Consider the following 23,114-nt stretch of genomic DNA (forward strand, 5'->3'; position numbering starts at 1 on the left):
CATAACTCAGTGTACCAAAGAGTCCTCTTAGAATGAGAAGAATTCATTCTGAGGAGCTACTGAAGTTATGGTAATCTTAGGTTAAATAGACTGATTCTGTTCCAAAATGTGACTTAAAGGCTTATGTAGACTTTGCTAACACAAATCCAAGAAGTAGAATCTTAATAATGTAATGTTCATTTTCCTTATCTTGCTCTATTTTCCTTCTGCACTTGTCACCTCTCTACTCAACTCTAATTCTTTTGCCGTGTCTGTTTCTATCTGTATACCACCATGTGGATGTATCCATCCTTCTGCCTTCCTATCTATATTTGCTGTTCCTCCCTCCACCTCATTAAAAAGTGAGCAGCACCTTGAAGAGCAGAGGACTGCCTGTTTGGTTCACTGATATTTTCCTTCACCTGATTCATAGTGAGCTTGATAAATATTTGCTGGATGAAGAAATGATCCACTTACGGATTTCAAGTAGGGGATGTCTGATTTACAGGTATAGTGGATTGAATAATGACTTCCTCAAATTCATGCTTTCATGAAACCTCAGAATGTCACCTTATCTGGAGATTAAATCATCCTGGATTTAAAGTGACTTTAAATACAATGACATGCATCCTTACAAGAACAGGAAAGGACACAGACACACACGGAAAAAGGCCATGTGAAGATGGAAGCAGAGATTGTAGTGATGCTACCACAAACTGAGGAATGCCTGAGGTGCCTAGAAGCTGGAAGAGGCAAGGAATATTCTTCTCCAGAGCCTTCAGGGGGCGCAAGGCCCTGCTGACACCTGATTTCAGACTTCTAACCTCCAGAGAAAATAAAATTCTGTGTTTTTTTTTTAAGATATTATTTATTTATTTGACAGACAGAGATCACAAGTAGGCAGAGAGGCAGAGAGAGAGGAGGAAGTAGGCTCCCTGCTGAGCAGAGAGCCCAATGTGGGACTCGATCCCGGGACCCCGAGATCATGACCCGAGCTGAAGGCAGTGGCTTAACCCACTGAGCCACCCAGGCGCCCCTAAAATTCTGTGTTTTAAGCCAATCAGTTTGTGGTTTACGTTCAGGCAGCCCTAGGAATTTCAGGAATTTGCCCAACTTGAGCTATAAGAAGAATTTGCCAGAGCCCACTCTTCCCAGAGAATCAAGCAAGACATGTGGGATGCAGAGGTGAATAAGATTAAGTGATACTTAAGGAATTTACAGTTCCTAACTCCAGGGGAGATAGGAAAAAGCACATAGGCAATTGCAAGTCTCAAAAAGATAGAAAGTTTGTTAAAGGACAGTGAAGCAATGTAGGTTTGGAGATGTGGAAAAAAAAAAATCAATATTTTCTTGGTTGTAAGAATCTGAGATAATAGTTGATTCCTCTTTACTATATATTCTGGTTGCTCCTATCTTAAAATAAGACAGCATGAAAACTATAGGTACAGATACACCTCTGTGTGTGTGTGTGTGTACATACATATGCCATATACATACACATATACACATGTATATATGTGTATATGGCATGCATATATTTTACTCACTAGTTGCTTATTACATTTGTATTTATGTCTCTGTATATAAACACACACAGCCATACATGTGCAATCAATACACACACACACACACACACACACACACACACACGCTACTAGAATGCCTGGCCTAAAGTAGAAATTTAAATTGGAAAGTTGTTTCTTTGTCCTGACTCAATTTCTAATTTTCCTAATTTTGAGTTATTATGTTTTTGTGTGAATTGTTTACCTCAGGTCCCCACCTTAATTAATCACTTGCTGATATGTGTACCAGAAAGTGTTTAAGGGCACCTGGGTGGCTCAGTAGATTAAGCATCTGCCTTTGCCTTAGGTTATGATCTCAGGGTCCTGGGTTCGAGCCCCATGTGTTGGGCCCCCTGTTCAGCACAGAAAGAGGAAGAAGCAGACTCCTGAGCAGTCCTGTAGGATTTAACCTGCAGATCATTACAAGTTAGAGATAGAGGGACTAAACACTTTCCTTTAAGATTTTATTTATTTCTTTGAGAGAGAGAGAGAGAGGGGAGAGAGTAGGGGTGAAGGGCAGAGGCAGAAGAAGATGCAGATGTAACGATCAGTCCTAAAATTGTGGCATATGCACACAACCATTCTCTTCTAATCACTATTTTTATTTTTGTTTATTTTTTTAAAGATTTCATTTATTTATTTATTTGACAGAGATCCCAAGTAGGCAGAGAGGCAGGCAGAGAGAGAGAGAGAGAGAGAGAGAGAGGAGGAAGCAGGCTCCCCACTGAGCAGAGAGCCTGATGTGGGGCTCGATCCCAGGACCCTGAGATCATGACCTGAGCTGAAGGCAGAGGCTTTAACCCACTGAGCCACTCAGGCGCCCCCACTATTTTTATTTTTTAAGTTCTGCTGAATAAATCTGCACAAAGCTCCAAACACATTTGTCAGCTTTGCCATTCTACAGTTTTTGGCAGATTCCTGTGCCCTGGTTGGACCAGAGGGTGCTTTTTTGATGTTTATGGCCTTCAGCAGGGAGGTTGCCATATTCTGGCTTAACTGCTGCTTTGGAGACTGTTTTCTAAAACACCTGTCCTTTCTGGTGTTTTACCTCTCCCTACCAACTGCAATAAACTTTCTGTCTTTGGGCCTGAGTTTAGATTGGTATTATCTTATGTGACTTCTTTTGCCAAATATGTATCATCCCTTTGCACAGAGGCACACGGCAGTGCATGTTCGATTTGAACAGGTGGGAGCAGGTAGCCATATTTCACAAGGTTGAGTCTTACAGGGATTATCCTCATTAAAATCTTTTCATTCCTTTGTTGGAGATTATGTCAAAGGTACACTTAACATGAAAGGCAGGCTCTAAATGAGGATGAAGAGATAATTAATTAGAATCAGAATGCTTGTCTTCTTGGTCTTAAGAATGTAATTCTGATAAGGAGCCTTAGTTCTTTGTGTCCAGTTACAAATTTTTTTCCACCTAGAGAACAAACAGGGGTCTTTTTGATTGTATATCAGATCACCAGTATAGTAGTTGGAATGATTCTTTAGCAGTATTTCAAAACAGGTAAAAATTAAAGGTATTTTTAATCAATACAGTTAATGCTAACACCTACCCAAAGTTTATCAAACTTAATCCTACCTAATCAAACTTAAACCTACCATGTTGTTAATTATTTACATTTAAACTTGCTTTTGGAGCTGGGGATGCTCAGAAGTAAATACTTAAAACTTTTCTTAGAAGCTCTTGAGTTAATGAGACCTTGAATTATAATATTTGATATGTTTGTGTACTTGTATTTTAGGGTATAGTTTTTAAGTTACAGCTACAATAATAACTCCTGTTTAATTATAACTTATTAAATTATTTTTGTGGGGACAACACGTATGAGTTTCAAAGGTTCATGTACATAATACCTTAAAAGCCATTGGCCTAGTAGAATATCAATATATTTTTATATTCACCCACACTTTTGCCAACTGTACCTCACAATTCCCTTTTGAATCACATTTCACTTCTGTTCTACAAGTTCAAATCATGCCCACCATTTAAAAACTGATTTAACTGTTATTCTTTTGTTATATTCTTTTACTCATATAAACGCATTTTCTATATTTTTAAAACTGGAAATACAAAAGCCAGATTTTTTTAAATCACAATAATAAAGTCATTTTAAAAACCAGTTGTATAATGGTTTCACTCCCTAATTACTAGGCCAATCTACTGACATAGGACTAACCAACTCTTTAGTAGATAGTAGTGTTAGATACAGGCTCTGCTTGTAAAGATACAGCATGATGGTCATATCTAGAATATTAGTGTGTATATTTGAGAAGACTGTGCCTGAAATGAGCTATTTCAAATTTTCATTGCATAAGTTTTAAAGTGTGTAGCCAATTTGCAATCGAATTTGTCATTAGTGGCAAAAATATCACCAATCCTTTCTTATTGGGATGCACGCAGGTCACAGGCTCTGCTGCATACACCTCTTCCCTCTCACCACTCTTGGTTTACACCTTTTCACTTACACTGTATAGTGGATTGCAAATGTCTACATTTCTGCCATTCTCCAGTCTGTAACTAGAATAAGGGCAAAATCTGATTTATTTATTTCTGAGTCCTTAGTAACTGGCACAGCTGCAGAGTTCAACTAGATAACCTTTGCATTTTATAAGGATGTTTGAGTTGAAAGAGGTTAAGTGATTTGCCGCAGAAAATAAAACTGCCTCTTGACAACAAGCTAGACCTTTGCTTTTTTTTTTCTAAACTAAACATTGATAAGAAAGACATTAATTGAAGAGTATGAATGATTTTCCACTCACTGAAGTGCATCTTTCACCTGCAGTAGACAACATCACTCAACAATATTCAACAAAATTTGTTGCTAACAATATAATATCCACACTGTGGATTAGCCATAATAAATTACTCTTCTGACAATCACTGCATTCTAACTGAGTTCATCTTGCCATCAATTGCTGTTAGAAGAACTGATTAATTTTGATTAAAGAATGTAAATATGTTTCTAAATATAATTATGTGGCTAAATTGTCTTCCTTAAATTTCAGCCATGATGAAAGAAGCTACACTCTAATTCTGAATGGATGAAGTATCATTTGATAGTTTTCTTTGAAACGTCTATGAGAGGTAATAGTATGCTGCTGACTATTTGAGATGTTTAAATTTGATTAATCCAAGGTTGTTTCGTGAAAAAGTTTCAGTTTAGACATGATATCGATCTATATATATATATATATATATTTTTTTTTTCTAACTGATGCCATCCAGTTCAGAAAGTACTCCCTATGTTATTTATCTATAAAAACACAGATGCTATGCTTAGTTTTATTCAGTTGTACTTCCTTAGTCCTCACCAAGAAGGAAATAAGCAGTGGATAAATTTCATGTTGCAAAGTGTGGACATGATTGTTCACCAAGGTCTTCTGTATTAATTTTTATAAGGATTCCAACACTGGTGAAGAGATTGTGGAGGAAACAGAGGACATCTCAGAATTTAGTTTACTTTATAACCCACCTCTTGTCTACTTAGGTCAGTAAGGATGGTATTGCATGCCGTTAAGGGAAGTACTTTATTTTCCATTTTGACATTGCCATTTTCACAATCTCATTCTTTTTGGTCCCTTATGACCCAGTCTGGAACTGAAAGCTGGACTGTCTGCTATGGGTGGTGTCACGTGTTGTGCTCTTTCCCTCTGACTTTCACAAACTAAGTAGATATGCTAATTAACTCCCTTCAAATAGACACCAAACATTGTCATTAAGATCCCATCAATGAAATAGTTTTCAGAATTGCATTTGTTTCCCATGATTTGCCCATGGGGCTTTTCAATAGAAGGAAGATTTTCCATTTTAAAAGATTGTAAAATTGTTGCAAGCTTCAGCTCCCTGATGACTTTAATCTAAATAAAGGTCACTGTTACCCTATTATAATAAGGTTGCTGAGAAGGACCACGAGAAAACAAAATTGGCAATGGAATCTCTAGTCATAAATATATTTGTAAAAGCTTATTACTTCAGTTGAAAACTCAGAATATTAACTATTTCAGTTGTGCCAATAGCAAGAGCAATCTGAACTGGTCTAGATCTATCTTTACACTGTCAATACCTATTTGGCAAGACATGAGCTTTGTAGTTTTCCCAAGAACTGCCAAATGGTAATAACAACACTGAAAGAAATACATATTTCTAAAAAAACAAGGCTATGATTATGTCTAGCAGGAAAGTTAGTAGGAAATTTCAATAGGACCAAACATTCCTTCTAATGATTATGTTCCTTAGAAAGAGCCATACTTTGACATTACTTCACAAGTGTGACAAAATAAAATATGTTTTTATAATCTATATTCCCAAGGATAAGAAGATAAGTTCTGAAGTAAAATTAATTAATAATTTTATTAGAAGGAAAACAAATGCAAATACACCTTTTCTCATTTACCTTAGATTCCTATGAAATTGGAGAACTAGGTTTATAGAAATTTAACCTGTTTTATCAATATGTTATAGCTACAAATTTTAAAGATCTTTGATATCGTTAAAGTTGGATACTGTGGGGTGAGTTATATTGCTTGGAACCTAAGTAGGTTATGTTAGGAAAGTAAAGTCTTACAATAAGTTCTTTCATAACTAGCAAAGAATATGTCTTTCATTATGTTTCCTACATACTTCTATTAATTAGTACTTTAAAATTCTACTTCTATATTACCATAATTAGGTATCAATCTTTACTATTTACTGCAGGACAAATTGTTGACTCAATGTGTATTCTTTTAGAAACATTAAATAGAGTCAAATGTTAATGACATTATTATGCCTTAAAAAACACACACACAAAAAACCTTGCATTGCTTTCACTTGCAAATGTTGAATCTGGATCTGGATTTCCTCTTCCTAACATTTGTATTTCTCACAAGATGCTATCTTGTGAGCTATGTCATGTGAATGATTTTAGAGGAAGACACATTTAAGAAAGTGAGTTTGTGAACTGGCAAACATTTTATTCACTCCTTTTTTTTTTATTTATTAAATCAGGGAATAAAGTAACTATCAAATTATCTGAACAGTTTCCTTTAAGCACCATATTTAGCATTTATTTTAACAGAGGCATTTTTCTAAAACTGAACTGCACTATTTTATGCCTTTATGGAAAGAATATACCAATGAAAACTTTTTCTTGATGCTCAAGGATATAATTGTAGATGTTATTGCATTCTTTTAAATAAAATACCCTTAAATTTACTGAGGTATATAAAATTGTCTACTCCTACACTTAAAGGTCCTAAGCTTCTATGATTTGCAAATTCTGTACTAGTTTTTCAGAATCTCTGACATCTTCTTCAATGAGAAAATGCCAAATTACCTTTCTTCTTATAACTGAGAGTTAGTATCCAATAGCCATTAATATAACACAAACTTTGCTTCAGAAAATCCATGTTTGAGTACAGTGGCTACCATGGAACTTGGTTAAGTAAATAATCTAATGAAGCCTCAGGTTCACCATCAGTAAAATGTCAACAATAAGAGAATGTAATCTCTAGTGTTGTACTGAGATTCAATTAAAATAGAGCATGTAGAGCTACTAGAGTAATAATAAGGAGTCAATGAATGTCATCTATTGCTAATTCTATGACTCTAACCACTGCTTATTAGGTTGGATGTTTGAACCAAAATCTAAGAGCTGAAAAGTTAACTGTGCAAAGACTGGAACAAAAACATGCATGTAAAGTGGCAGCTGAGAAGTCCTTACGAGCATTTTTGAGTCACAGAGATGAATTTAGGATGCTGTTAGGAAAAAATCTGAGATAAAGTGGGTGATGTGTTGTAAGGACCATTCATGAAAGTCTTGTAGAACATGGTGGGAAACCTTATTTTCTTTCTTTCTTTCTTTCTTTCTTTCTTTCTTTCTTTCTTTCTTTCTTTTTTTGTGGTGTGGCAAGAATAATTGCATGAGTTTAAATAGTGGAATGGTCATGATTTGACTTAAGTTTTAAAAATATTATTCTCATAGCTTTTTGTATAGGAAACTCTGTATAGATAAACATAGGGAGACAGCAAGAGGTATAGAAGAGATAAAAAATAATGGGGATGCAAATTAGGGTGATTTTCATAGAGATTAAGAGAAACAGATGTTTGTCTCTTAATGTTACATCACTTGGAAACCATAAGTGATTTCTGGTTCCATGTGAAAGGTAGAGACCTGCACATATTTTCAGCTGGGTGCTTTCCACATGTCAATGTTCTCCTATATAAATGTATATATGTTTATGCATTACCATTTTATGATTACAACATCTTCATGAGTTTGTTGTAGGTAGATGTCTGATCCTCTCATAAATTCATAACTGGAAGTTTTAACTCTCAGTACCTCTGAATGTGACCTCATTTGGAAATTGGTGGTTGCTGGATAATTAGTCAGGTTTAGATGAGGCCACTCTGCAGCAGGATAGGGCCATAATCCAGTGATGGCTGGTGTACTCATAAGATAACACCATGTGAAGAGACATTTGTGCACACAGGGAGAACAATGAGTGCAGATCGTAGTTTTGTTTCCATAGTCAAGGAACTACCAGAAACTAACAGAGAGCCCTGGGTGAGTTAGATGATATTACTAACATTCTGAGGAACAAGGCAGAGAGGTTATAGAATTAATCTAGGATCACATAGTAAGTATTAGGGCTAAAGTTTAAACCACCAATATGACACCAGAAACAGAACTCTTTTTTTTTTTTTTTTTTTGGTAAGATTTAAGTAATTTTTATTTGAGAGAGAGAGAGAGTGGTCAGGGAGTGAAGGGGCAGAGGGATAGGAAGAAGAGAATCTGAAACAGACTCGCTGCTGTGCATGGAGCCTGATGTGGAACTTGATTTCCCAACCCTAAGATCATGACCTGAACTGAAATCAAGAGTTGATGGCTTAACTGATTGAGCCACCCAGATGCTCCAAGACTGAACTCTTTTTTTTTTTTTTTCTTTAAAGATTTTACTTATTTATTTGACAGAGAGAGATCACAAGCAGGCAGAGAGGCAGGCAGAAGGAGAGAGAAGGAAGCAGGCTTCCGGCTGAGCAGAGAGCCCGATGCAGGGCTCGATGCCAGGACCCTGAGATCATGACCTGAGCTGAAGGCAGCGGCTTAACCCACTGAGCCACCCAGGCGCCCTTGAACTCTTAATAATGATGTAAAACTGTCTCAAATGTGACATTAAGATATCTCTCAAGTGTAATAAATTATCTTTTGCCTCTTTTTTCTATCTGATGCATAGAAATTAAGATTCTTCTTATAACAATAGAAAGTTTAAGAAACTTGGTGTTGAATTGATTAATTTAGCTTTAAGTATAGTAATAAAATTTTATTAGTTGGAATTTATAATAATCTTTACACTTATGGTAATTTTTACATTTTATAATAAAACATATGCTAAGTAAATTTTCTTTTTAAAATATTTCAGGGTTGGAGCCCCTGCGTGGCTCAGCTGGTTAAGCTTCTGACTCATGGTTTTGGCTCAGACTCTGATCTCGGGAGTGCTAAAATCTGAGCTCAATGTTGGGCTCCGAACCTAGCCAGAGTTTGCTTTGGTTTCTCTCCCCCAGCCTTTCCCCACCTTGTGCACTCTCACTCTTTCTAAAATAAATAAATAAATCTTTTGAAAAAAATAAAAGAAGAAAAAATTTTAAGGTAGAGTATCATATTAATTAAATGTTAGATACTCATAATAACTTAAGAAGTCGCACACTCTCTAATTAATCTATTTTTAAAGGTTTTTGATAAGATATGAAATATAGAGCCACTTGCTTAGCTTTCTATCTTCTAATACAATTGTAATTATTCTTTAATATGACATATAGAGATGTGATATACCAAGTCAATGTAGTTTGTGTCATAATTTTTAGTTTTACTCTTCCATTGTTTAAAAGTTTAAACACAAAATACATGTTTCCATCAGTAATGTCTGTAAGAAGGAGGATTGAAACTTACTTTAAAAGTTTAAGGGGACATTATGGTGGCCTTGTAAAAAATGTGACTGCTTTTAGGGCCGATACTTCATTGTCTCCTCATACTCTATTTGTATGCTATAAACTTTAAAGATCATTTTATATTAAATTAAATATTGAGTTATAGATTATAATTAACTTTTAAAGCTCTTTTATCTAAAAACTTCAAAAGCAATAATAGTAACATAATCAGAGAAAAACTGTTCTTAGTTTAGTGAAAAACTCAAGCACCCATAAAAAAAATCATTTCAGAAGCTATGAAGTAATCTGCTCCTATCATCTAATACTGTACTAAAGGAAAACTTTGAGACTCAAAAAGAAATCCTGGGCTAAATTTTGAAAAGGAGTTAGTGGCACAGCCTAGAATAATGGCATACTGTTTTCTTGACTCTTAGATTTTGTACTTCCTACTACATTATACTGCCTATCATGACTTCACTATATTAGAAATTGATTTTTTAAAAATCCTCATTCTATATTCTGTCTACTTATAGTATATACTCCTTCCTAGTTAAAGATGTTCCCATGGTGAGCATTGATATTTAAAAGCACTCCTAATTTCTTAGATAATTATTCTTTCATCCACATTGTAACTTTATAGTTTTATTTTTCTTGAGAATATATTTTTCTCAAATGGTAAATTTACCTTTAAATAGGAAAAAAATCACCTTTTTTCTGTTCCCATTTCTATATCTATTGCTCTTGAGATATGCTCCCTAATTAGACAAATGGTGGTCATCTAATTAACTGAACTCTAATTTTGAAATACCTGCTCACTATCTTCCTTTTGAGTGAGACAAGCCCTCGGGATATGAAAGCTTGTCATTGTAGTTTCTGACTGTGAAGGGTTATAGTTCATATAATTGCTGAATACTTTGTCATTCAGCCCTTTCCTTGCCTCTTGCTAAGAAAGTACTACTTGCTGCAAAAATATATTTGTCTGTCTTAACCTTCTGACCCAAGCCAGCTCTTGATCACCCAAACTAGATCACAGTCACAGGTACACAGTTTCTAGGTTAAAGGTGAAAACAGGTATTATAATTTTAACCACTCCATATTAATTCTATTTTTTTTAGGGAATAAAGGAGAAGGAGAGTTTTAGGGTGTCTCTTTTTCCCACTTAAATTGCTTTAAAGTAATTATTCCAGTTCCATTTGAACAATACCCATTATATTTTGGAACAATTTGGAAAATGTGTTGTATTTGGATGGTTGACCATAAATATAGTGAAGAGGCCACCTCAATATCAGTCATGCTGTCCATTATCTGAATGTATTTCTCATTATTTGGTTTGAGGAGTATAATCACTGCATTATCTCTCTTTCCAGAACATAGCTAGACTCATCTAAAGGAGATAATATATCTAAATAAATCCCTTAAACAACATGGTTTTTCTATGGAATAATGTATTTTCCTTAGAAATACCTAAAATTATAAAGATTATTTTAGCACTTGACATAAATTATATCATTTAAAGCATACTAATGCACAACTCAAGGAAAATAATCATTGCGGGTCACAATACCTTTAAAACAGGATGTTCATCAGGGAGAAGGAGTTGTTTGACATCTTTTCATACTGTATTCTGCAAAACACTTAGCAACACATGTAATTTTCAGCAACCTTAGGGCATGCTTTCTCTTGGATTTCAGGAAAACAATGTTTTCATAGAAAAGTAATGAACACCTAATAGGCACTAAGAAAACTCCTCCTGGTTGATTAGCTGATTCGTCTTTATGAGTGCCATTCTTCCATTCATTAATATATTTGATGACTACTCTCCTAGGAAATGAAGGAAAATTGCTTTTGCCAATTAAAACATTAACTAATCATGTGATTAAAATGAAGCACAAAAATGCAGAGTCCAATTAAGATTTTCAGGGAGTACATCAAATCTACCAGAAAAGTCTTCAAAATTTTTGCTGGTGCATCCTCTCCACAACTGGCTAGGATTCACGAGATTGAGGAGACCAGACACTGAAATTCTTTGAGTATGTACTCTTTTGTTCACCCTACATAGTTATTAACCAAGACTAAGTCATTCGTTATATTAAAAATAAATCAGGGAATACACTTAAGAAAAACAAAAGGAAAAAAAAAAGAAACCCATCACTCTAAATTCAACCACACAATGTAAGCATTCCTATTATTTTGTATAATAATGCATGGGGGCGCCTGGGTGGCTCAGTAGGTGAAATGCCTCTCAGTTGTTGTGGCTCAGGTCCGGATCTCATGGGTTGTGAGGTTGGCTCCATGCTCAGTTGGGAGTCTGCTTGAAGATTCCTTCCCTCTGTCCCTAGCAAATGATTTGCATGCTCTATCTCTCTCTCTCTAAAATAAATAAGAAAATCTTTAAAAAAAATAAGATGATTTACATGAAATTTTACTTTTAGCATATACCATATTCTTTTTTTGCATTTGGATATTGTCCTATATTTTCTTTCATTTTCATTAATATTGACATTATTGATATTGATATTACTGATATTATTGCTATGTTTTAACTTACATCTCCCATAATACCAAACCCAAATAGCTGATTTGTCAGTTGTTTCAAGAACAATGGTAGAGAAAAAAATATATGCATTTTATGTATTCTTCTCATTTTATCATATAAAATATTTTATTTTATTTATATTTTTAAAGATTTTATTTATTTATTTGACAGAGAGAAAGATCACACGTAGGCAGAGAGGCAGGCAGAGAGAGGGGGGAAGCAGGCTCCCTGCTGAGCAGAGAGCCTGATGCAGGGCTTGATCGCAGGCCCTTGGGATCATGACTTGAGACAAAGGCAGAGGCTTTGACCCACTGAGACACCCAGGTGCCCCACATATAAAATATTTTAAAAGATGTGTACTAAATTGAATAAAATTAATGACAATTTTTTATCAGACATTTTTTATCAGACATTTCAGAGAAACTGGCATTTTGCTTTCCTGTCAGTGGATGACTATGAAGTGACTATGAGTATAGTCTGATGTCATGGCCAGAAATTTCATCCACCATTGCTTTTGGACCATCAGTGTAAATGTTGGCATAGTGAAAAAAAGGCAAATAATGCCTTAATATTATTATGAAAATAGTTTCCATTTTAGGTCTCCTCCAAAGAAACTTAGGGTCATCAATCAGCCAACAAATCACTCTTGTTTACAAATAACCTAGAATGAGTTTGTCCTGGAATCCATGTGGTCTGTAGAATTATTCTCTTACCAAATATCAACTGGACATATTTCAGTCTGTGGGAATATATCATTGAAAAAAACAGTGAGTTAAATTCATTGCTGTCTTTTAAAGTGCATGAATAGTCATTATATATAAAAATATTAAAAATATTGATTAGAGATTGATTGGGAGCATTGCAAAATATTATATATGTCATTTCTAATAAATCAATTTTTATGGGCACTTTAATTTTAAATCTGGCTTAAAAAAAGTTTGATAATTGGATCATGACTGATGCATTTTCTCTAGATAAATAGATATCTCTGGGATAAACTTTGTTTAAATAGATCTTTCAGCTTTTGAGCCCAATTTGAAGAGATTTACTTAATTAACTATATAGAAATATTGGTGCTTCATATTTTTTGGAAACCTAATATCGATGAACTTTTGTCAGCTAATATAAAACAAAGAAAATAGCTTAGACAAATGCTATGAGAATCTTACTGTTAGTGGAAATTGAAAATTGGAAATTGAAGCTTAATCAATGGATTGCAAGATATTTTTATGAGTTCTTAGTGTGTTCTCTCTTAATATCCTGGCAAAATACCTGTTTGTCAGGAAAAATAGCTCAACTGAAAATTATACAATTAAATCAGTGAAAACTAAGTCTATGGCCAACGTATTTCTAAAATCTGAGACTTCTCACTAGGTAAAAATAAGTAACATAATTATTAGTAACTCATAAATGTTACACTGGCGATTAGGCAAGCATGGTTTGCCTAGAATTAATTATAAAGTTCAAGCCTTCCCAGCAGATTGCTGCTTCCTAACTTAGAGGTGCCCTATTTTACTGACTATAAAACCTGGGCAACTAGAAATAAAGTACACTTTCATACTTACCAGTTTATACTTTTCCAAAAACTTTCTGAGACTTCCTCACTTATATTTAGTCTATCAGAATGTTGCTAGGTACTGCTGGTCATGGTTTTCTGGGAGTTATGGCTCCACCACACAAGATTTATAACCAAAAACAAAATCCAAAGGAGCCTTGGGGTAATATATTTTCAAATTTAAAATATTTAAAAGGCAGGCCTTAGTGAAGCAATAGCACCCCAGTCTAGGAGATTTGTCCCGAATAAAGGTACTAAAGATGTCAGGCTTTATGTTAAGAGATGTATTCATCCATTGCAGGCTGTAGATTGGAGAAGGGGATGCTATAAGCATCAGATGAATAGTGGCAATAGCCGAGGAATAGTCCCATTTTTTTCTTCCTTGACAGACATTGGGTCTGTTTGGCCCTGTATTTTATCAAAGATAAGTAGAAAAAAATATTTTTAAAAACCCAAAATGTAGACTATAATTTGAAAAATAAGAAAAAAGAAGTACTGTAGATTTCTAGGAAAAGCTGCTGGAGTTAATCAAATAAAGGAAAAATTTTAGAGATATTAGATGTATATTCTTAAAAAAGTGTAGGGAATAACACCTCTATAAAACTAAAGTGAGAAGTCATCAAGCCACAGCTAGAAAAATGATAGCAGACCAAAGATTTATAACATCCTACTGAGATACCAGCATTCCAGTGAAAGTAGAGAAAGTAAAAAATAATTGAAAATATAATAGCAAAATTATGATCCATTCACTTACGAGGCTGCAAGGAATACACTGAGGAAAATTGTAACAGTGATTCTCGGGACTTTTTCAGAAGTTTCCCTAGAATATCAAGTGTAAGGCCAATAATGAAAACTTTCTAAGAATGAAATAGTTGGTGTTGGGGATAAAGAAAAAAAGGCACAAACTTATATTATTAGCTTAGTAGCATAAAGGAAAAAAAAATCAAATAGAATAGAAAAGAAACAACTTCCTGGTTTGATAAGTTACTTTGGTTGCTGTAGCTAAAATGCTTACTGCACCTAGACAAAATTATTGAAAAGAGAATCATGCACTATATTATGAGTTACAGTGATAAAGGAAAAAATTATCAACATACAACTGTGGAAAAGCTACCAGCTTACTTACAAAACAGAAAAACTGTTTCCAGATTATATTCAGGTTTGATCTCTGAAAGACTAAATGTCAAGAAAATGTTGATCAGTATTTAGAGATTTTAAAAAATTTATGTTAACCATTTGTTACCCAATAATTCTGATTCTAGATATGACATGAGTACACAGAATGATCTCAATTTCCTACTCAATAATCACAGAAGAAAGAAAACTAAATTTGTCAATATAAAATGTGTGCCAAAAATATTATGCCCTGGCCCAAGGATTTGATCTTTTCACTTGTTGGGGTAAATACATTCTGATTTTCCAGATGGAAGTGTTATAATTTGTAAGCCTGGTGATATTAAAATTTCAGATTATTCTATCTCCATTTATTCAGATTCTATTCTCCCCAAATAAATTTTTGCTTACAGATTGACGGCCCATGTAAAATACCCACAAAGAGAAAATTTTCTAGCAGAAAACTTGTGTCCAGATTTCCTTTGAAGTTAGAAGTTTGCAGTTCTTGAATATGGATAATTTGGCATATGATTTATATGTCATTCCAGAATATTTTTTTAGAAAGAAGTCCATCCCTAAGGAACAGAAATATTTTTAGTTTGTGAGAAAAGTCAGTGTCTAAAAGATTTAGGGCAAAACTTTGGTCTGTAAAATACTTACTAATGGATAGGAAGCTTCTGGGGAACCAACTGGTTTTACCTTTTTAATTAAAATGCTACTTTCACATTGGGTTACATACATTGAATTCTTAATTTTCATAGTAATTACAGGAGAAAATTCTACTTGTTCTTCATGTTTTATGTGAGATAATTGAGCTTTTTTTCTTTGATGATTGAGCTTTTAAAAAGATAGGAAAATTGACAGTATTCATAGTTTGTTGCCTTGAAATCCTCCTTAATTAGCATATTATATAGACATTTGTGCAATATACAGACAATAAAAATTCATTTTCATATAAATTCTACTACCACCTTTAAAATCCTGTTTTCACAAATTGGAATTTATTGTACTCATTTTAATTCCTGGAATTTGCCTACAAAACAAATATAAGCGTGTTATAAAATTTTTAAAAGGTTATATCTTGAAGCAAATAATATGATGGTTTCTGAAATTGGATATGCAGTGAAATCTCATGAATCCTGAATCATTCCGTCAACTCTTCTATTAACTCAACTTCTCCTATACATACTCAATGGATGAAATTAAAAATAATAGAAGTTACAGTTTTCTTATTAGTATCATCAGTGAAGTATCTATCAACCATTAAAAACCATGGTAACCTCAGGTTTCTTAAGTGGGAGAGTACAGATCATGCCAGGCATACTGTAACAATAAAAAGGATAAGATGAGAAATCTCTGAAGGCAGCATTTTGAAAATGCTAGTTCATTGATTAAGGCTCAAAATCTGGAAGTGATACGGTGTAGCTCTTGAAACTGGCCTCTGAGTAATCTATCCATTTTCAAGAAATGTACTCATGTGTGCAGCTGAGTGGCCTTTTTTTTTTTTTCTATTTTTCTTTGATAGATACTTGATGAATCTGTTTACATTTTATTTTTAAAAGATTTAATTTGTTATTTATTTGGGAGAGAGAGAGAAAGATAGTGAGAGAGAGAGAGCACAAGCAGTGGGGAGAGGAAGAAGCAGGCTCCCCACTGAGCAGAGAGCCCAACGTGGGGTTCCATCCTAGGACCCTGGAATCATGACCTGACCAAAGGTAGATGTTTAACCACCTAGTTGTTTATATTTAACCCAGTTGTTTATATTTAACAACTCAAACTTATTTATATCTAACTAGAGAGTTGATGGAAGCTAGTTATCCCTTGGCTAGAGGTACATACTATAGAAACTAATTGAGTCACATGTTGGAGGATGTTGTTACTAACATTGTACATTTCATTTGGGTAAAAGAAAATAGAACTGAAATTGAATATACATCAAAAACAAATATTTTCTTAAACTGAAGCTTTGTTTAAAGTAAGGACATGAAACTGGGTGTCACATGTCCTTACATGTACGAAATAAAGAGATTTTTGTGGTAGGACTGCTAAAGTAAGAGGAAATTATTATGCTATATGAAATAGTTCTCTGGTATGAGTTATATCTCTGTTATAGAGAAATGGAAAGGAATTGATGACTTATGTGCATGTACAAAGGTTGGTGAAACCATAATGGAAAATAAAATCACACTTTTTCATCTTAAGACAAAACTGCATAGGTCAGTTATTTATAGCTGTATAACAAATTATCCTAAAATCAGTGACTTAAGATAATAGTAAACATTTATTATCCCTCATAAATTTGCAAATCTAAAGCATCTTGTCTGAGCAGTTATTCCATTAGATTGGTCTGTTGCTCACTGACATTAACTAGGGCTGTAGTCTTCTTCTGAAGGATTGACCTGGGGCTGAAAAATCCACTATAAAGTTGACTCATGTATCTGATTAGCAAGTTGGTGTTGGTTGTTGGTGAGAGGTCACAATTCCTCTATGAGTGGGCATCTGTACAAGACTTATGGCATGTTGGATGGTTTCTCCCAGAGTGAGTGATACAAGAGTTGAAGGCAGAAATTTTAATGTATTTTTTGACCTATCCTCAGAAGCCACATGTCCACAATATCTAATTGGCCTACAAATCAGTCTTGTTCAAGGAGGGAAGGAAATACACATGTAAATACAAAGAGGTGAGACTCATTGGAGAATGGTAAGCTCAATCCATCTTTTGGCCTCTCAATGATTCATGCTTACACGCCCATCTCTCATGAAAACACTGTTTTATCCAAAGCCCCCTCCATCCCTACCCAAGTTCACATCGACTTTTATCATCAGGTCAAATATAGGATCTTGTCTTTAAAATCAGCCTCAGGTATGGTTGACACATCTCAGGTATGGTCTCAAGTCCTATTGAGCTGAAGATCTGTGACCTAAGGACACAAGTTATTTACTCCACTCCATCCTGCCCCCCCATAAACTCAAAATACAATACTGGAGTAGGCAAATAATTATTGCCCTAGACATTCTTATTAATAAAGGGGAAAAATGGGGAATACACAAAACTTTACTGTTCCTTTCTGAAATCCAGAATGACACATGTTACCCTTTCCTAGATTAGGGTTCAAAAGTTTGAGAATGATATACTGGGGCTCTAGGAACTGTCCTGTCAGTAATCTCTCCTTTTTAAATGAAAAACAGCTCATGTTTGCTGCTGAGGGGTTTTCTTCATCTTGCTTACAGAATTTACCTACAGAATTTTACCTACTTTACCTACATTTACCTACAGAATTTTTGTTTCCAATAGACTTTTCTTTTTTGAAATTGAGATATAATTGACATATAACAATTTGTTAGTTTAATGTATACAACATGTTGATTGGTACATTTATATACTGCAATATGATTACCACCACTGCAATAGCTAACATCTCTAGCCCATCACATAATGCTCTTAAGGCCCATCCATGCTGTTACACAGGTCAAGATTTCCTTCTTTATTCACAGCTGAATAATATTCCATCATATTCACATGTGTATCTCTCTCACATCTTCTTTACCCATTCATCCACTGACACACACTTAAATTGTTTCCATATCTTGACTATTGTAAGTGATGCTGCAAAAAATATGGGAGTGAGAATATCTTGCCAATATCCTGTTTTCGTTTCCACTGGATAAATACCCAGAAGTGGGATTGCTGGATCATATGATTGTTTTATCTTTAACTTTTTGAGGAAGCTCCATACTATCTTTAAAACTAGAAAAAAGGGGCGCCTGGGTGCCACTGTCAGTTAAGCATCTGAATCTTGGTTTGGGCCAGGTCATGTTCTCAGGGCTGTGAGATTTAACCCTGTGTCAGGCTCCACTATCAGTATGGATTTTGCTTGAGATTCTCTCTCTTTCTCACTCTTCCCTTCCTGCTTCCTCTCTCTCCAATAAACGAATGAATATTAAAACAAAACAAAACACAAAACTGAAAGTAAACATAAGGAAGAACGTCCTTGATAAAGGTCTTGACAATGATTTTTTGGATATGATACAAAAAAAAAAAAGACAAACAAGGAACAAAAGCAAAATCAACAAATGAGAGGCTATATCAAACTAAAAAGCTTTTACATAGGAAAAAAAAAAGAACAAAATGAAGAGACAACCTATAAAATGGAAGAAAATATTTACAAATCATATATTGGATAAGGGATTAATGTCCAAAATATGTTAAAATCTGATACAGCTCAATAATAACAACAAAACCAAACAGCTGAATTTAAAAATAGGCAGAGGAACTGAATAGACATTTTTCCAAAGAAGACACCCAAATAGCAGACAGGTACATGAAAAGATGTTCAACATCACTGATCACTGGGGAAATCCAAATAAAAACCACAGTGAAATATTATTTTATACATGTTGAAATGGTTACCTGCAAGAAAACAAGATATATCAAGTGTTAGTGGGGATATGGAGAAAAGGAAACCCTTGGTTCATAGTTGGTTGGACTTTTTTCATCTGGGTGCGTTGTCCCTTTCAGTTCAAGCTGACAATACAATGCAACGCTCTTAAAACTCTTTTGGCTTTTCTATATGTTATTTTCTATATGTTATTTTCTATGTTATTAGGTGAAATTCACTAAACAAAAGCCACACCTGCAAATCACTTTGAGATCAATACTTTTCTACAGATGCTTCTGCTTAAGCTGATGAGCAATACTGCCTTGCATTCTTAGAAGCTATTACTTGTCATATCAGTTGTCTGAGACATTGCTGTAGGTGTGCCTCAGATTTTAACAAAGGATTTGACAGTCAGATTCTTGGTCTTATTATTAGACTGTTAATCAGGAGACAACAGAATAATAACTTGCAAAAAAGTTCTTGTCTCATTCCCTGAAACCTGTGGCTATGTTAACTTGACATGGCAAAATGGATTTTGTAGATGTGATTAAGTGAAACATTTTGAGATAGGGAGATTGTCCTGGATTATCTGGATGGGCCCAGTGTAATTACAAAGGTGTTTATAAAATATCCAAAAGAGTCAGATTCAGAAAAGGGGTTGTGATGACATAACTAGAAGTCAGAATGATGTGGCCATGAGCAAGAACTGTGGAGAGCTCTGGATGCTAAAAAAAAGCAAGGAACAGATTCTTTCCCAGAGCATCCAGAAGAAATGCAGCTTTGGTGACACCGTAATTTCAGTCCTGTAGGCCTATTTTGGACTTCTGACCTCCAAAATATAAGAAAATAAATCTGTATTGTTTAAAACCTTTATGTTTGTGGTAATTTGTCACAGCAGAAATAAAATATTAATACAATGTGTTTTGCTGAACATGCCTTGGATTTGGTTCTCCTCAGATGTAATTGCTTAATTTTAATGTGCCTTGCCACCTGGAGAGTTAGGAATTTTCAAACCCAGAGATCGTTGTTCCCTTATGTTCAGCAATTTTTTTTCTTTTTAAAAATCACTCTCTCGCATGTTACTATAACCAAGAAGGTTGGTGGCACATTCAACACTCTGCTTGGAAATAACCTTATCTAGATCACACAATACTTCAAGGAGAATCTTATCTCCTTTCCAAATAATCTCACACACTGTCTGCCACTACACAAGCTCCTGCTTTCTCTCTCTCCCACCCCACCTCCCTGTTTTCTATTTATTATGAATATATCACAGAGACTTATGTAAATGGTTATCTGAATGATAAGTTAAATTTTGTAAGAAACATTTTCCAAAAGAGTGGGACTAAATATGTACTATAGCTTTATATTTTGTAAAACCAGTGAAATAATAAAGAACTCAAACTAATTGTTTGAGCAATTCACTTTTAAAACTAAATTATTATGATTTAAAACTAAGAATTTATTGATAAATACAGGGCTAGTTTATGTAATTGTTATGTTGACTTTGTTATTGTAGTTTGTCAAATATTTAACTTATATTTATTCTATTTTGCTACAGTTAATGAAAATTTTTTTTTTTTAAAGATTTTATTTATTTATTTGACAGAGAGAAATTACAAGTAAGCAGAGAGGCAGGCAGAGAGAGGAGGAAGCAGGCTCCCTGCTGAGCAGAGAGCCCGATGCGGGACTCGATCCCAGGACCCTGAGATCATGACCTGAGCCGAAGGCAGCGGCTTAACCCACTGAGCCACCCAGGCGCCCGAAAATTTTATTTACTTATTTAATAATGTCTATTTTCTTCAATACTATATTGAAATCCATATACAATGCATTTTTAAGGGTGTGATTAAATTATATTTTGTTATGCACAGTAATAGTATTTACAGTGCTTCTTAATACAACATAATGTGTTATTCTGTAAAGCATCGACATACAATTTTATTTTATTTATTCAATTATGTGCACGTGTCTCAGTGCTGGTTATTATGTTACAATAGTTTGGAGAAAATAAACTTGGAATTATATGCTTGCTTGGTAAATACATGTTATTAAATAAATGGTTTCAGTGTAAAATATGACCTTTACTAAAATGATACATTTGGATTAGTACAAATGAAGTTTTTCTCAAAAGTTCTGAATATACTCTGTTTTGTTTTTTTAAGATTTTATTTATTTATTCGACAGATATCACAAGCAGGCAGAGAGGCAGGCAGAGAGAGGAAGGGAAGCAGGCTCCCCACTGAGCAGAGATTTTTCCCAATGCAGGGCTCCATCCCAGGACCCTGGGATCATGACCTGAGCCGAAGGCAGAGGCTTTAACCTACTGAACCACCCAGGTGCCCCTACTCTGATGATTTCTTTAGGAAAATTTCTACTAATCCTTTCTCTTGCTGTTTTTCATTCATTCATTTTTACCACTGACAGACTATTGAAAAAGTAGAACTTATAAATTCATTTTAAAACAATTTTAAAACACTTTAAGAACATTTTTCCCACAAATTGTTCTTAATTGGTCAAGCACACAATGGGTTATGATGATATTTTATCGGTTACTGTTACATACATGTACACTCAACAAACGTCTAGCTGATACAATTTCTGCATTCTCAAAAAGCCAACCTGCTACAGATAATCTTACCTGCTAGACAGGCATTCTGTTCCCATATATTGCTCTCATCATCATTCTTTAAGACCAGTTATTATTTTGTCTCTGGATGTGTGAAGAAATAAGACATTTAGATTACTAACATACACAGCTATTAGCAACAGTGGGTGTGCATTACTGAATTAGTTAGCCACGAAAGGGTCAGGGCCTGAATGAATGTAACAGAAGCTAGGTAAATTTACTGCATCAGTTATGGAGTGTTGACCAAAAATTGCTGACTTGCATGGACATCAGGACAGGGAAAGCGTATATATCAAGAGGTCAGGCTGAGGGCACTGATTTCTTCAAGTTGGATCCAGGGATGCTGGAAGGGAGGTGAGAGGGCACTGAAAACTAACTTGGCCTATTTCAAAATTTTGCCTACAGCTGTAATACACCTCTGTAAATATCTCCATTACTGATTTGTGCCTGTCACACCTGTCATTTTGGCACATCATCATTATGGTCTACATCCTTTTTTGTGTGAAACCTGACTGCTGCTAACTGCCCATCCCTATGGTCTTCAAAATTTTTGCATTTTCTTCCTCATCTCTGACTTTCCTCTGTGTCTCCTCCACTTAAATGCATTAACATTTAACTTTATAATTGATTTCTTTCTTTTTCCAGCTAGCAGGTCTCATCTCTCCCTCATGATTCCCCACTTAAAATTAAAACACCTCTTGGCACCTGTGATTTCTCCCTATTTGGAAACATGAGAAAAATAATAACATAAAGGTAATTGTAAATTTCTTAGAGCAATATAAAGTCAGTAATTAATGGAAAGAGCCACATGATTGCTGGATGCCCAATATATAATAATTGAATGTGTGACTGAAAAAACTTGACAGATTTACATCAGTTGTATATAGATACATATTTTTTTTTTTTAGCTAACTCAACGGTGCTACTCCAGATATGATAAATCCATCAGAATAAACTGTATCTAAGTATCATCATATCAGATCATGTTGTTCTAGTTCTGATCATTTTAGAATACAGGAAAATAAAAGAAATCACCTCATTTTTTCACTAAAACTTTTCTCTGTTCTATTTTTATTTAAAGAAATGTCAAGTTAAACTTTTTTTGTATGAAATGTATGGAAAGAACACCTCATAAGTGTCACCACACAATTGCTCACAACAAAAGTCTATGAGTCATACTTGAGTTTTTTCCTCATTTCCAAATTCAACCTACTAGCAAATCCTTTGGCTTTACTTTAAAAATATTTTTTAAATCTATCCATTTATATCCGTTTCTGGTGCCACCATCATAGGCCAAAGTATCATTTATCATGCTCTCATTTATTATATACTGTAGTAGCTTTTCAGGTTGGTTTCCTGTTTTGTTTTATTTTGCTGTTTCTATGCTTGCCATTTTTCCAACATTCTAATTCATCCAGGCCATCTTAATTAACATTTTTTGTGAAGTCT

Source organism: Mustela lutreola, chromosome 2, assembly GCF_030435805.1.
Source record: "Mustela lutreola isolate mMusLut2 chromosome 2, mMusLut2.pri, whole genome shotgun sequence".
In the NCBI taxonomy this organism is placed as follows: Eukaryota; Metazoa; Chordata; class Mammalia; order Carnivora; family Mustelidae; genus Mustela; species Mustela lutreola.